Genomic DNA, 17,572 nt, shown 5'->3' on the forward strand with positions numbered 1-17,572 from the left:
TAAACTGAATTTGAAGCAACAATATGGTGCTTTATTACAATACCAAAACATCCTGAGATATAATTTCAGGAGTAAAGTGCTGGGAGGGAGCTTTTCTAGACTATAAGCTTGTTGCGGGCAGGGGACATGACTACCATGAAGCAGCGTGTCTCAGTGGAAGGAGCACGGGCTTTGGAGTCAGAGGTTATGAGTTCAAATCCAGCTCTGCCACTTGTCAGCTGTGTGACTTTGGGCAAGTCACTTAACTTCTTTGTGCCTCAGTTACCTCATCTGTAAAATGGGGATGAAGACTGTGAGCACCCCCGTGAGACAACCTCATCACCTTGTAACCTCCCCAGCACTTAGAACAGTGCTTTGCACATAGTAAGCACTTAATAAATGCTATTATAATTATTATTATTCTTACCAGCTATTGTACTTTCCCAGCACTGAGTACAGTGCTCTGCATAGAGTAAGCACTCAGTAAATATGATTAATTCATTGCTATATTTTACATAAGCTAAACCCATTTCAAAGATTTGCATCCAGTTTAGGCTACTACTCCTTAAAAATCAATCATTCATATTTATTGAGTGCTTACTGTTGGCAGGGCACTGTACTAAGCATTTGGGAGAGTACAACAAAGCAATATAGCAGATACATTCCCTGACCACAACAAGCTTACAATGGAGGAGAGGATAGTGGAAAACCCAAAGATCTTATGAAGGAAAGTTAATGGAATTGAGTCAATTTTCTTGTAGAGGAAAGAAGGATATTTTGAGACATTTAAAAAAAAAATCACCAAATCTTCCAGATGTCCCATTGCAAAATACATGGAGATATTATTGATGACAATGACGATAGTGACAATGCTAAAAAAATTGTTATCCACTGCAGAATTAGGATGTGCTTATAAGTCAATTCAAAACCATCTGGGCAGTAAAATGAATTCAGCATAATAAAATCTAAATCGAGGAAATTATGTAAAATTATAAAACTGTATGCGTTGTTAATAACAAATTTTCAAATATGGGTAGGGTTCTAACTGGATGCCTTCTGTGTCCATAGAGGACCAAACAAGAGGAGAGAGCTCAACTCCAGAACGTGAGAAGGCATTGGTGACTAAATAATAATACTGGCATTTATTAAGCGCTTAGTATGTGCAAAGCACTGTATTAAGTACTGGAGCACTGTTCTAAGTGCTGGGCACTGTTCTAAGCACTGGACCTAAGCCCCTGCATCTATTATTGGTTACAAAATGTGTCTGTACCATAATTATTATAATAATTAGGGTATGTATTAAGATCTATGTGCCAGACATTGAACTAAATACTGGGATAGATACAAGGTATTTGGATTGGGCAGTCTTATATGCGGCTGTTAGATCTATCAGGGAGAAATCTCATTCATTCTTGCATTCATTCATTCAATCATATTTATTGAGTGCTTACTGTGTGCAGAGCACTGTACTAAGCGCTTGGGAAGTACAAGTCGGCAACATATAGAGACAGTCCCTACCCAACAAGGGCTCACAGTCTAGAAGGGGGAGACAGACAACAGAACAAAACCTGTGGGCAGGTGTCAAGTCATCAGAACAAACAGAATTAAAGCTAGAGGCACATCATTAACAAAATAAATAGAATAGTAAATATGTAAAGTAAAATAAACAGAGGAATAAATCTGTACAAGCATATATAAAGGTGCTGTGAGGAGGGGAAGGAGGTAGGGTGGGGGGCATGGGGAGGAGGAGAGGAAAAAGGGGGCTCAGCCTGGGAAGGCCTCCTGGAGGAGGTGAGCTCTCAGTAGGGCTTTGAAGGGAGGAAGAGAGCTAGCTTGGTGGATGTGGGGAGGGAGGCCATTCCGGGCCAGGGGAAGGACATGGGCCGGAGGTCGACGGTGGGACAGGTGAGAGCGAGATACAGGGAGGAGGTTAGCGGCAGCAGAGGAGTGGAGGCTGCGGGCTGGTCTGTACAGCTGGTGAAATGGAGGTTCAGAGAAGTTGACTTGCCCAAAGCCCCACAGCAGCCAAATGGCAGAGAGAGGGAGAGCATGTGTGTTTGCACCCAAAGGCAAGGAGCAGATTTCTCCAGTTATCAGTCTCAGCTTCAAGTGGAAGATGCTGCTTTAATATTTTGAGACGATTCTACAATCTCACGCCTCCTCAGTATGGCAGAAGTTGGGGACTATTATCTTGTCCCTTTCCCCTGGCCCTACCTCCTTCCCTTCCCCACAGCACTTGTATATATATTTGTACAGATCTATTACTCTATTTATTTCACTTGTACATATTTACTATTCTATTTATTTTGTTAATGATGTGCATATAGCTTTAATTCTATTTATTCTGATGATTCTGACACCCCTCTACATGTTTTGTTTTGTTGTCTGTCTCCCCCTTCTAGACTGTGAGCCCATTGTTGGGTAGGGACCACCTCTATATGTTGCCAACTTATACTTTTCAAGCACTTAGTACAGTGCTCTGCACACAGTAAGCGCTCAATAAATACGATTGAATGACTGAATGAATGAATCTAAGACTCTCCCTCCTCAACAGTACTTATTATCTGGACTGGGAGTCAGTCTAAATCCACCTGTCCAACCAACAATTTCCTCCAGAGCTGGTCTGTGGGTCCAACTCCAACCTTTGTCGTGACCAATCAATCAAGTAATGGCTTTATTGAGTGCTTACTGTATGCAGAGCACTGTACAAAGCTCTCAGGAGAGTATAATGTAACAAAGTTGGTAGACACATTCCCTGCCCACAGATACCTGACAGTCTAGAAGGAACTTCTCTGCCCATCCCCTTATGAAGCCCTAACAATTTTTTGGGGGGAGCCATCCTGACCTGCCTGACCCCATTTACAAAGGATGGATATGGATCTCCTAAGCCCCTTCTCTCAAGGACCTACTCCTACTGTTACTTTAGGAACATCAGAGAACAGAAATTCCAGTTGTCTGCCCTCATCTTAGAATAGGTGGGGATTCATCTTTCCCAGAGCATTTGATAACCTACTCCCTCTCCCAGCAGAAAGGCGGGATCCTTCGGTTATGTTTCAAAATAGTCACTGATTGGAGTCAATCTCTTTGGAGTCTTGGTTGTGACAGTCTGTCATTCCCTCTCATTAGGCAAGAAAATGGACGGACGGAAATGTAAAGCAGTGTGATCTAGTGGAAAGATCACAGGATGGAGAAATAGAGGACCTGGGTTCTAATCCCAGCACTGCCACTTATCTGCTCTGTGACCTTTGGAAAGTCACTTAACTTCTCTGTGCCTCAGATCCCTCATCTACAGAATCTGCAAAACGGTCTCCCTCCTATTTAGACGGTGAATGCAATGTGGGAACTGATTATCTTGTATCTACCGCAGTATGTAGTACAGAGTAAGGACTCAACAAATACCAGAATTATGGGTCTAGGAGGGAAATTTGCCTCTAATGTCACATGACAGCCTGGGTCCCTTGGATTAGACCATTGGCCAATTAGCCCACCTAAACATGTTTAAAACACCAGGGATGTGACCTCAGCTTTTCTGCCAGAAGGGCTCAATACACATTTTCTCCTTGAGGTATCCACATGCTCAGCCGTGCCATCACTCTACATCTGCTCAGCTTCGACTTGCCGGCATTTTCTTTACTGAGAAGCTAAGAGCAATGTTCTTGAGCAGGAGCATGAAAGAGCACAGCCCTGGGTTCTAATCCCAGCACTGCCAAATATCTCCTGTGTGACCTTGGGCAAGTGACCTAACTTCTCCAACTGTAAAATGGAGATTCAATGTCTGTTCTATTTAGACACTGGACCTCAGGTAGGACAGGAACTGTGCCTACATTTTGCCCAATAAGTAGCACAAAGTAAGCGCTTAACAGATACCACAATTTTATCATTATTTTTGTTTCCTTCAGCTCTACTAGGTGAATTAAGCAAATGTGAATGGGAGATGCTATTCTAGCTAGGGCCCAACTGCTATATAGTTTTACTTGTCATCAGTTTCCACATTGTTTCCCACCTACAGGTAAATGGCAAAATCTGCTCCATGGCAGACAGGTGAAGCACCAAGAATATCCTGCTCTAATTATCGGGAACTTTATCTACTGCTCAACTCCTTTGTTTTGGGAGATTCTTTTTGACAACTGGGTTTGAGGACCATTCTCAGAGACTTGCTGGAATCCAAACCCTTTCCCATCTACAGGCTGAGCTTGAAATCCTTCTGACAACTGCTGTTCTAGACTTTCTCACTCAATGTCTCAGCCATTAGGTGAAGTAATATATCAATGGTCTTTTTATTCCCTCTCAAAAAGGCAATTCTCATCCCCAAGTGTCTGTGGGTTTGTACATGCATATGTGCATATGAGACATGAGACATATGAGTCCTTTCTAGACTGTAAGCCCACTGTTGGGTAGGGACTGTCTCTATAAGTTGCCAACTTGTACTTCCCAAGCGCTTAGTACAGTGATCTGCAAACAGTAAGCGCTCAATAAATATGATTGATTGATTGACTGATGAGAGAGTGATTGATGACACACACAAACACACACACACATACACACACAATATCTCCACTGCATTCATTAAGAGAATTACGAGAAGCAGCATGGCTCAGTGGAAAGAGAACAGGCTTTGGAGTCAGAGGTCATGGTTCCAATCCCGGCTCTGCCAATTGTCAGCTGTGTGACTTTGGGCAAGGCACTTCACTTCTCTGTGCCTCAGTTACTTCAATCAAGCAATCAATCAATTGTATTTATTGAGTGATTACTGTGTGCAGAGCACTGTACTAAGCACTTGGGAAGTCCAAGTTGGCAACATATAGAGACAGTCCCTACCCAACAGTGGGCTCACAGTCTAGAAGGGGGAGACAGAGAACAAAACCAAACGTATTAACAAAATAAAATAAATAGAATAGATATTCCATCGTAAGGTGTCCAGCGCTTTAATGTGTGCAAAGCGATTGGAAACTGGACTGAGCAATTGGAAACTGCAATTTGGCAACAAAGGTTACAATATCGACCCCAGATCTGCCTCCCTTTTCTTTTCCCAGAGGCAGGGTTTAAACTTACTTCATCTTTACAGTTTACAGTTTACAGTTTATGTTTACAGTTACTTCATCTGTAAAATGGGGATTAAGATTGTGAGCCCCATGTGGAACAACCTGATCACCTTGTATCCCCTCAGCGCTTAGAACAGTGCTTTGCACATAGTAAGCACTTAACAAATACCATTATTATTATTATTATTATTATTATTATTATTATTATTATTATTCATGTGCAGTCATTCAGTAATCTTGTGCCAATAATAATAATTGTGGTATTTGTTAAACGCTTATGATGTGCCAGGCATTATATTAAGCGGTGGGGTGGATACAAGCCAATCGGGCTGGATACAGCCTCAAGTACCATTTTACAGATGAGGGAACTGAGGCTTAGGGAAGCGCTTAGTACAGTGCTCTGCACACAGTAAGCGCTCAATAAATACGATTGAATGAAGTAACAGAGCAGTCAAGTGGGAGAGCCGGGAATAGAACCCATGACCTTCCAACTCCCCAGCCCATGTTCTATCCACTATACCATGCTGCTTCTCTAGGCAGGCATATTAAATTGTTATTCATTAGTTCTGATAGAAAAACACATCATACATTCAAAATTTCATACTACTTATGTATATTTTCGTCGTTGATAACAGATTTGACACGTGTATACAGAAACGTGAATTCTATTTGTACACATATAAATGCACAGGAGAGCAGTCCCGACAATGGCTAAACCAGATGAAAGGACAGTCAAAGCAACTCAACCAGTAGCAACCAGTGTACACCCAAAATATGAGGCCAGTATACGTATTTATAAACCTCCCTTGTTGTGCGCTCATGCCAGGAAACAATTTTTAGTCTGATAAAACTAAGTTATTAATAAACTCCAGAGTTCCCAATTATCATATGAAGTGATTGCCTTATCTAATCTGGCGGAAGAGGAAGAAAGTGTATGTTTAGGTTCAGGTACAGGTATTCTGAAGTGCACTATTTCAAAGAACAATTGGCACAAGGTAAACAATGACTGTGATTGTCCATGTTGTTTCAATATTTTGTCCTCTCTTTAGCTCGTTTCACCTCACGCAAGGAAACAATTTTTAGTCTGTAGGAAATCACCAAACACAAACAGCCCGATAGGTACATTTCCATTGCCTGTTTCACACTGACACAGCAAAAGGATTGTAATGTTTGTTACAAGGTGACCTTGCCTTTCTGGTCATTAAATTTTAGTGCTTCCTTTTATTGCATCCTAATGAACATGTAAAATAGTATTTGCACTTGGAGGCAGCCCTTTGGAATTTAAGTACGGCTCTCATTAAATCAGAAAGGTGGGGGTAAAAGTGTATTAAAGGACCCTGGATTTAAAAGTCGTTCTTCTATATACTAAGCAGCAGGTCATGGCATTATGTTCTGAATGAAAATAACATAGCTCAGAATTATGACAAAAATGAATACCTAAAAAGAATCTGATTGAGGCAGGAGATGATATCTTCAGATTTATTTTTTCTCCAAAAGCGCCATATTCCCGGGTAAACTAAGCCACCAGCAGTGCTCTCTTTTAGGTGAAACAGAAAATAGGCTGATGTAGCTTTCTTTAGTAGGAGGCAGTGGGTTTGGGGAGGAGCATTCAATGAAAAATAGTTATTGAGCATTATTGAGTGCAGAGCACTGTAATGGGTGCTTGGGATGGAATTGGTGGACACAGTATGTTCCTCAGAGGCAGAGATCATCACATTTACCAATTCTATTGTATTGTACTCTATTAAGCACTTGGTACAATGCTCTGCACACAGGAAGAACAGAATAAATATCATCAATGGATCGACATGATCCCTGGCTTCATTCTGGCCAACTATCCCTGCAGCAACTGATGGATCCCACAGAATGCCAAGCCCCCAAAGAGGTGTGGTCTGGACATCTAGATAGAGCCCGCCGTCTATGATGCTCCTGTTCGACTTCCTGAAAGGGCCATTCTCAGAGACTGAATGCTGCCCTTTTTAAGAGAGCCAGCAGCAGACCACCTCTGCAGCTCACAAAGTTTGTCAGTTGATTCTCCTTTCGCCACAACAATCTTCAAGACAAAGGAGCAAGCTCTTCTTCCCTACTCACTGACTTGAGGGGAGAAATTTATCAGTAAGAAACGGACACAGCTGGAGTGTGATATATAGGTTACATGCTACCTGCATCTATAACTGTCTGTAACTTCAACTTCGAGGTCAAATAATCAAATTTGTTTTTCTGTATTCTGTGTTTTTAGAACTTCCGTTAATATGCTGATGACATCATGGCTCTACAAGTAGCATGGAATTTGCCACGACGCCAGCAATCAGGAAAATTTGTCATTAGGCAATGAATTCAATTATCCATTAAAAGTCAAATGATCCCAACACTTCATTAATGCCAAGCATGAAATAAAGGGAAGCAGTAAGAATGTTTGATGGATTAAGCTGTAAAAGAAGATGGCTATTGTCGTAATGTTTTCTGGTTGGTGTTTTAGTGCTTTGAAGAAACAGTTGCTTGGAAAAAAGCAAGGTTTAAAAAAAAGGGTGCTCATCTGTTTAAGTATACTTTTTTGTCAACATGAATATGTTTAGAGCCTTAGTGCTCTTTGAAATTTGGTAAAGATGAGGTTAGTTAAAGTAAGGGACATTTAGGTGAGGTAAAAAGTGGTGTAATAGAGGGAGTTGATGGTGAATAGGAAGAAACTAGGTGATCTCAAATTTTCTAAGGGACTTCCAGAGTCTGTTTTGTTGATTTTTTTAATGGTATTTGTTATGTGCAAGACATGGTAATAAGTGCTTGGGGTAGATACAAGGTAAGCAAGTTGAACACAGTGCACAACCCACATGGGACTCACAGTCTTAATCTCCATTTTACAGATGAATCAACTGAGGCCCAGAGAAATTGAGTGACTTGCCCAAGGTCACACATTACAAGTAGTGGAGCTGAGATTAGAACCCAGGTCCTTCGACTCCCAGGCTAATGATCTTTTGATTAGCCACAATACTTCTCTCTATTAATATTAATAATAGCATCAAATGCTTCTTTAATACCTAAATGTCTCTAATGCCTTGAGTAAATAATAATAATAAAGCTATTGGTTAAGCATTTACAATGTGCCAAGCACTGTATTAAGCCCTGTGGTAGATACTAGAAACTGTTTAGAAGTCAGTCTATTCTCCTTATATCTGCCAGCCTCTAAAGATCCTATATACTGAACTAGGTTTTGGGCTGAAACTACACATTGTATTCAATTGGGTCAATTTTTCAGTACTCCATAGAGTCTAGAATTTTGCCAGTAATGATGATGATGATGATGATGGCATTTATTAAGTGCTTACTATCTGCAAAGCACTGTTCTAAGCACTGGAAATCTAATGGAAATTTCTAATGGAAATGGATTTCTAATGGAAATCAGAAAGACACCCTGGTAGAAGATGGTGATTATAGTAACAATCCTCAAATCTGTGGCATTTTCTCAGTTAGTGGATGAAGGGCTCATGCAGATATCTGGGGATGAGGTCATCTCCCGGCTCCCATCATATTTAGGCACTTCGCTGTTTGGCTGGATTTGATCGGGGAAATTATTTCACTAAAAGTCAGATGCAAGATCATACCTTCGTATTTTGCCAACTTTCTTGACTTCAAGTGGCCTCTTCCTCTTCCTCTTCAATAAGGGAAAGCTTACCTGAAAAGTGCCCTAGACATCAACGTGATTTTTTGCTTCTCTCTGTTAAGGACCACTCCTGGGGTTTTCAATTATGCTGTGATTATATATGCTAGGGCCAAACAGCTCCTTTAACTGTAAGCAAGTTTCCTTAGTTCGGGAGTGACCAGTATATCCTTGAATTTCTGCCACTTTAGCATCAACATAGGTCACCCACGATTCGGAATTACCTACAAACACTTAGCATCAAATGCTGGGACAACATTACCAGCAGTGTATCCCGGAATGCCCTCTATTTTCAATAGTTTTCTTTTCCTGCTTAGCTTCAGTTGCACTTCTGCTAAGTTTGTCCTTGTTAAATTCTTTGTAGGTTTCATTAATTCTCCTTGCAGTGTCCTGATGATCCTTTTTCACTCCCTAATTTTACTACCCTGCCCCGATCAACCTTTTATTTATTTAAAATTTGCTGGGATGGATTCCAATTGCTACTTTAATGCTTTCATCCGTAGACATGCTCTACTTTTTTACAGTAATTTCTACCATATCATTCCCATCTACACCCTTAATCCGTTTGCATTAGCTCAAAATAAGCTTTGCCAAAGCACAGCGCTCTTCTCATAAGCCCAATTGCATCCTCCACATAAGCACTTGAAATTGAATGATATTTGACAATCTCTGAGTTCCCAGCTTTTTCTATGCCTCTGAATCCCCATCTTTGTCCTTGTTCAATTTGTTTCAGAAACCTCAGTTGGAACATTTTTGAGCATTTAAATTCCATTAACATTAAAGAAATTTTAGCAAACTACAATGAAATAATTTTAGCCAACTTTGAGAGACAGTCCCCTGGAAACAGGATATTTAAAATAAAATAGTTGCAGTCTGTCCGTTAGGATTGACAGCACAAGAGCTACTGAATTGATCACAAAACTTTAAATTAATATTCTCTTCATTGTCACGGCTGTCCAAATTGAGGTTCTGTCAATACTAGAAGGCAGAGGACATTTTCTACATTCTCTACAGGTCAGATGGTCTGGATTCTAATTTCAGAGAATTCTCTTAAATGTATGTACATCCTAGGCGTTGCTTACATCTATTCTCCCTATCTTCAAATCCTTCCTGAAAACACAACTCCTCCAAGAAGCCTTCCCTTAAGCCCTCTATTCCCTTTCTCGCACTCCCTTCTGAATCATCCTGACTTGCACCCTTTAGTCGCCTTCCCCAGCCCCACAGCACTTAAGTACATGTCTGTAATTTTATTCATTCATATAAATCTCTGTCTCCCCGTCTAGACTGTAAGCTCATTGTCGGCAGGGAATGTGTCTGTTACATTGAACTCTCCCAAGTGCTTAGTAAGGTGCTCTGCACACAGTAAATACAATTGACTGACTCCTAATTCTTCTATAATCTTCCATGTGCTTAATACAGTGCTCTGCACACGGGAGGTGTTTAATAAATGATGATGATGATGATAATAATAATAATAATAATAATAATAATAAAAGTGGTATTTGTTAAGTGCTTACTTTGTGCAAAGCACTGTTCTAAGCACCGGGAAGGATACAAGGTGATCAGGTTGTCCCACGTGAGGCTTACAGTCTTAATCCCCATTTTACAGATGAGGTAACTGAGGCACAGAGAAGTTAAGTGACTTGCCCAAAGTCACACAGCTGACAACTGGCGGAGCCAGGATTTGAACCCATGACCTCTGACTTCCAAGCCCGAGCTCTTTCCACTGAGCCACGCTGCTTTGATGGTTTGGCTGATTCCACTTTCCCCCCATTGAGAGACCATCAGTGTGAACTTCAGGCTTCTCCCATGGCAATACTTCAATCAATCAATCAGGAATACTAGGGAAACATACAGCATGGACTTAATGGGTTTTTTTTTTCTACTTCTACATATTATTGTTCCTCGTAAAGCCTCCAATCCATATAATATGTATAAGAAAGCATGTAGGCCCTTTAGTGGTCTACATAGATCTCCTCATGGCAAGGACTGGTGAATTTCTCTCTTGCCGACACCTCCATATAAGCACCTGGGTGAGGACTGTCACCAGGTCCGAGAGGGTCATGTACTATTGCTAGGGATGAGTTCAACAACAACTTACGTAAACCCTCCAGCTCTTCCACTTGTCTGATGTGTGCCCTTGGTCAAGTCACTTAGCTTCTCTATTTCTCAGTTACCTCACCTGTAACATTCATTCATTCAGTCAGTCATATTTATTAAGCACTTACTGCGTGCAGAGCACTGTATTAAGTTCTTGGGAAGTAAAAGTTGGCAACATATAGAGACGGTCCCTACCCAACAATGGGCTCACAGTCTAGAAGGGGGAGACAGACAACGAAACAAAACAAGCAGACAGGTGTCAAAAACGTCAGAATAAATAGAATTATAGCTATACACACATCATTAATAAAATAGAGTAGTAAATATGTACAAGTAAAATAAAGTAATAAATCTGTACAAATATATACAAGTGCTGTGGGGAGGGGAAGGGGGTAGGGCGATGAAGGGATGGGGAGGAGGAGAAGAATAAGGGGGCTCAGTCTGAGAAGGCCTCCTGGAGGAGGTAAGCTCTCAGTAGGGCTTTGAAGGGAGGAAGAGGGCTAGTTTGGCAGATGTGTGGAGGGAGGGCATTCCAGTTCAAGGGAAGGACGTGGGCCAGGGGTCGACGTAACATGGGGATTACGATTGTGAGCTCTACATGGGACAGGGACTGGGTCCAAATGGATTATCTTGTATCTACCCCAGTGGTTAGTACAATGTCTGGAAAATAGTAAGCACTTAAAAAAGACTAACGAAACCCAACAAGAACCAAAAAAAAAACAAAAACAAAACAACCCACCCTCCACTCCCATGACACTTCTACCTGAAAAGTATCTTCCAGCATCCTTTTCTCCCTCTTCTTCATCCCAATCCATTCTCTCTCCTCATCTCTGGGCTTGAAGATCCTAGCCTTTCCCCTCCTTTTTGCCACTCTATCACCGCCTCTCCCCATTCGCTTCATACATTCTCCTGTGTGACCCTCCTGTGACCTCCACCAACCGTGCAGACTTTTATGGGAATATAAAAGCCATACGTTCCTCATTTCTCTGAATAATGTCTTCATTAGGAATTCTTATTTTTGTTCCCAGAGAGCGCTAAGAGAAATGTTTGTTTTTAGTAGACTTGAATGCAGGCAGAAAAATAATACTTGTCTAGTTTAACAGGCATTTCCGAGCACATTATCAAAGCTAAATTGGGGGAAAAGTGCATTTTTGTTACCTCTAATTTAAATGTTTTAGATGTCCAGTGTTTAGAATTTGAATTTAACCGCCCACTTTCAGCTCTTAAAAATACAGATTCTGAAGTATGTACATTAAAAATGTGTAATATGTATATATCCTAAGGAAGAGACTGTAGTCATTTGTGATTCCAATTCCTATAGAAATAACGACTATCAACTACAACTTGGGGAGGGAAAAGAAGCCCAAAATTAAAGTGAATTAAATGTAAAGATAAAAATGTGAAAGGAATGAAGACTGAATCAGCCATAGATTAAATCTTCTCCCGGGAATCATGGGAAAATGTCAGTGTGCTTTCGTTATGCCATTCTGTGGGGAGAAAGGAATGTATAAGGAAGTATTTGTAGGCAAGGGAAAATGATACATATCTTTCTTCCAAGATTAAAGGAATGATACACAGTGGGGGGTTAATCTGCACATATAGCTTCTTCATGGTGCTGCTTTATTTTTCCTTTCTTTATGGCTTCTGGGTTGCTTTTTTTCCTTTTGATCTTCCCTACCTTTCATTTTCCCTCTCTTCCAAAAGTTTTGAAAGTTACCAGTGATTTTCATTTTTCCTAGTATTTCCAAATGGTGGGAGAACTTGTCTGTCATGTTTCTGTAGGGCATCTTGTGACATTGTTGGGGCATCAAGGTTCAGGGAGAGAAGGGCACCCCCCACCAAACTCACACAGGACCCTCTCACAGTCCTGGGACTCTCCCTGGCATCTGGCCAACAGGGGAAGCCTAGGGAATCTGCTCTTAGCTGAGAGGACTTCTGGGGATGCTTGGGCTGAGCAGATTTTCTGGTAAGGAACCCATCAATGATAATAACCATTCATGATAATTATGGCATTTGGTAAGTATACATACTTACCAAATATATTATATAATATTATTATTACATTATTATATTATATTATATATTATATTATAAGTGCTTAGTACAGTGCTCTGCCCACAGTAAGCGCTCAATAAATACGATTGATTGATTATATATAATGGCGTTTATTAAGCGCTTACTATGTGCAGAGCACTGTTCTAAGTGCTGGGGAGGTTACAAGGTGATCAGGTTGTCCCATGTGGGGCTCACAGTCTTAACCTCCATTTGACAGATGAGGTAACTGAGGCACAGAGAAGTTAAGTGACTTGCCCAAAGTCATACAGCTGACAGTTGGTGGACCCAGGATTCGAACCCATGACCTCTGACTCCAAAGCCCAGGCTCTTTCCACTGAACCACGCTGCTTCTCTACTTGCTATGTGTGAGGCACTGTACTAAGCTCTGGGGTGGATACAAGCCAATTAGGTTGGACACAATCCCCGTCCCATGTGGGGCTCACAGTCTCAATCTCCATTGTACAGGCGAGGTAACTGAGGCCCAGAGAAGTGAAGTGACTTGGTCAAGGTCACACGGCAGAAAAGTGGTGGAGCTGGGATTAGAACTCATGACGGTATGGTTCCCAGTTCCGTGATCTATTAACTATGCGATGCTGCTTCTCACATTTTTGGGGTAACCCCATCCTGATCTGTCCCTCCAGACAATCAGGACTACGTGATTTTCCTGGGTTAACTAGAAGCCACTATCTCTGGAAATGAGCAGGGAGGATTTTCTGGAAGCGGGACACTGAAATAATAATAATGGTATTTTTTTGTGTGTTCTTACTGTGTGCTGCACACTGTTCTAAGTGCTGTGATGGATACAAGTTAATCATATTGGACACAGTTCCTGTCCCAAATGGGGCATACATTCTAAGTAAGTCCTTTAGATTCTTGATTTTCAGATATATCTTTAGAAGAATGTGTGAAAATGACAGGTTAAGAGACTCAAAAGAAAAAGTAAGTACGGTAAAGCAATACCATGATGAAGTCCTATATTCCACATGCTTATTTAACCTCCCCCTGTGGTTTTGGGTTGTTCCATCTGTTTGGATCTTAAAAGAAAAATCTCATATCCCTTTTCCAGGTCACTAGATATGATTGTGTTATCGCTATTAACCTAGCATACTGATAACAAAATTGCTTCAATTTTCTCTTCAGAAACTGGTAAAATGCCTCAAGGAGGCTGAAATGTTTCAAAAATATAAGAATTAAACAACCTGCTGAGAGACCCACACCCAGACCTTGTTTATCCAACAGAAAGTGCTTCTGACAAAAATGCAGCATCATCTAGAAATATTTGACCTTTAAGTACAAACATTTGCAAAAGGAGCATTTGGTATTGAAAGCATGCTTAATTTACTGGGTGGGGTCCCTAAATCCAAAATGAATCAGCGAGAAAGCTTTATCCTTCAAGAGCACTGTGCCCTCCATCAGGAGTATTTTTTGAGCATTTAATGTGTACAGAGCACTTTAGTAAGTGTTACAACTGAGCTGGGAGACATATTCCCCGGCATCAGCAGCACAACCGCAGAATGGAGGGTGGCTCGAGGGGGCTGGTGTGTGCCAGAAATGCTTGTGTCACAGCCTTCTCTCACCTTTTTGCACACAGATGGATGTTACGGTCCGATCAATCAGACTGTCGACCTACTCACTATCCCTTGTTGCTTATGTCCTCCCTCATGAATGGAACACCCGCTCCCAACATAACCAAAAGACCACAATTTTCCCCATCTCCAAAGCCCTACTGCTATCACAGCATGGCATAATGGATAGAACACAACATCAGCCTGGGAAGCTAAAGGTTATGGGTTCTAATGCTGCCTTCAGATGTCTGCTGTATGACCTTAATAATAATAATAATAATAATAATAATAATAATGACAGCATTTATTAAGCTGTTACTATGTGCAAAGCACTGTTCTAAGCTCCGGGGAGGTTACAAGGTAACCAGGTTGTCCCATGTGGGGCTCATAGTCTTCATCCCCATTTTACTGATGAGGTAACTGAGGCCCAGAGAATAATAATAATGATGGCATTTATTAAGCACTTACTATGTGCAAAGCACTGTTCTAAGCGCTGGGGAGGTTACAAGGTAACCAGGTTGTCCCATGTGGGGCTCACAGTCTTCATCCCCATTTTACAGATGAGGGAACTGAAGCCCAGAGAAGTGAAGTGACTTGCCCGAAGTCACACGGCTGACAATTGGCAGAGCCGGGATTTGAACCCATGACCTCTGACTCCAAAGCCCGGGCTCTTTCCACTGAGCCACGCTGCTTCCTGGTACTCTCCCAAGCACTTAGTACATTGCTCTGCACATGGTAAATGCTCAATAAATACAATTAAGTGCTTAAAGGGTACAAATGAAAATGCTTGAGCAACTCAGAAAGGAAAGGGAATAGGGAAAGTGAGAGATTAATTACAGAAAGTCTTTTGGAGGAAATGTGATTTTAGTAGGCCTTTGTAGGTGGAAAGAGGGGTGGTCTGTTATGTATAAAGGAGGAAGAAGTCCCAGGCCAGAGGGAAGACAGATGGTTCTCCTATATTAAGTAGGTTTGTATTAGAGGAGTGAAATATAGACTGGGTTTTGGAGAAAATCAGCAAGGTATAAGAGCTGATAGAGTGCAAAGGTCGATGGTAAGGAGTTTCTGTTTGATGTCGAGGTGGGTTGGCAACCACTGATTGTTTTTAAGCAATGGGGAGACATGGAATAAACTAAGAAAAAAAAGCAATCTGGGAAGCAGAATGGTAGAGACTGGAGTGGGAGAGAAATGAGGCCGGGAGATCAAGGTGGGATAGAAGAAGTATTTCCATTGACATGGTAGCAGTTTGGATGGAGAGGGAAGAATAAGTAGTAGAGATGTTGTGAAGGTCAAGATTTTGTGATGGATTGATTATGTGAGAAAATTATGGGTTTGAGAGACCGAGAGGACAGTGGCAGTGTCTATACTGCTGGGGAAAATGCAGGAGGACAGGGTATCATCTTGCAAATTCCACCTAGTCTGATTCTCAATCCAATCCTAAGTGCGCCGAAAGTAATAATGATAGCAAAAAGTTTTAAAAAAAGACATACCCTCCACTTCCTGCCTGCTACAAATGTTGAGGGCACAGACTGACTTGCACCCCTGTGAAATGGGGTATAAAGAAATGTTTTAGTGGTGAAATGCCTAGTTATTTGTAAACAGTGTTGGGAACTCTAAGTAAACTATCTTCCAAGGAGCACTGTTAACTTGGTTATGTTTTCTTGTAAACCACTAAAGAATGCCCATACCTTCCACCCCAAATCCCAAAGATCTTTACCCCAGAGCCTCCTTTCAGCTTCAATTAAAAGTTTTCTGTGAACCAATTGCATTTTCTGAGAAATCACTTGATACAGCACCAAAGGTATTTCTGCTTAATAAAGCTGAAAATCAACCCCAAAACATCTGTGTATTGCTCATTTCCCATCTCCCACATACCAAAGAAATTACACTCTACCATTAAATTACCACCCCAAGATACTCCCAACCAGGAGATTTCACAGAGAAGCTTCAAACTCTGGTTACAAAAATAAAAGTTCTGCAATGAGCAACTGATTTTCCCTTTCATCTTTCCCCACTTCAAATATTTGATGAAAAAAACTCATTCCAGCCACATGTAGCTCAAGTTATCTGGTTTGATCTGGGACCTTCCCTCTGGGAAGCAGGAAGGGTAGTGATGTTCCCGGTGGTTCTTATGGCAGAATTGCATGATTTGGTGAATTTAGCATATGACATGATTACAACTTTAACCTTTGCCTACCATCTAAAGCAATGCCTCCTGTGGACCCCTGGCATTGAAGGAGTCTGAAAAAGATGTGTCTCAGAGCAACCAATCATTCTTACTGCAAAGCAAATCCATGACATAGCCTATTTACGCATAGCACCATAAAATAGTAATGGAACATGCATGTATAAAAAGTTCTGAGGGGAGCAATGCGGCCTGCTGGAAAGAGCACGTTTCTGGGAGTCAGAGGACCTGGGTTCTAATACTGGCTCTGCCACCTGTCTGCTGTGTGGCTTTGAGCAAGTCTCTTGGCTTTCTCTGTGCCTCAATTTCCTCATCTGTAAAATGAAAGCTAAGCTAAGCTAAAATAAGATTATTCAATCCCTCTTCTCCCTCCTACTTCGACTAGGAGCCCCATGCAGGGCAGGGACTGTGCCCCACATGATTACCTTGCATTTACTACAGTACCTAACACACAGTAAGAACTTTAACGACCACAACTATAATTGTAAATAAGTAAATAAGTCTTTGAGGTGGCACATGGGACTGTATGAATCAGAGGGCTGAAAATTAATTGTGAAAGACTTGTTGGGGGAAGTGGAGGCCTTCCCAGACTGAGCCTCCTCCTTCCTCTTCCCCTCCTCTCCCTCCCCATCCCTCCTGCCTTGCCTCCTTCCCCTCCCCACAGCACCTGCATATATGTATATATGTTTGGATGTATTTATTACTCTATTTATTTATTTTATTTGTACATATTTATTCTATTTATTTTATTTTGTTAATATGTTTTGTTTTGTTGTCTGTCTCCCCCTTCTAGACTGTGAGCCCACTGTTGGGTAGGGACCATCTCTATATGTTGCCAACTTGTACTTCCCAAGCACTTAGTACAGTGCTGAGCACACAGTAAGCGCTCAATAAATACGATTGAATGAATGAATGAATGAAAGTGGAAAAAGTTAATGTCAACTATAATCTAACTATATTTTACACATCATCGATGTCCCTACCTTAATTTTAA

This window comes from Tachyglossus aculeatus, chromosome 6 (genome assembly GCF_015852505.1).
Source record: "Tachyglossus aculeatus isolate mTacAcu1 chromosome 6, mTacAcu1.pri, whole genome shotgun sequence".
NCBI lineage: Eukaryota > Metazoa > Chordata > Mammalia > Monotremata > Tachyglossidae > Tachyglossus > Tachyglossus aculeatus.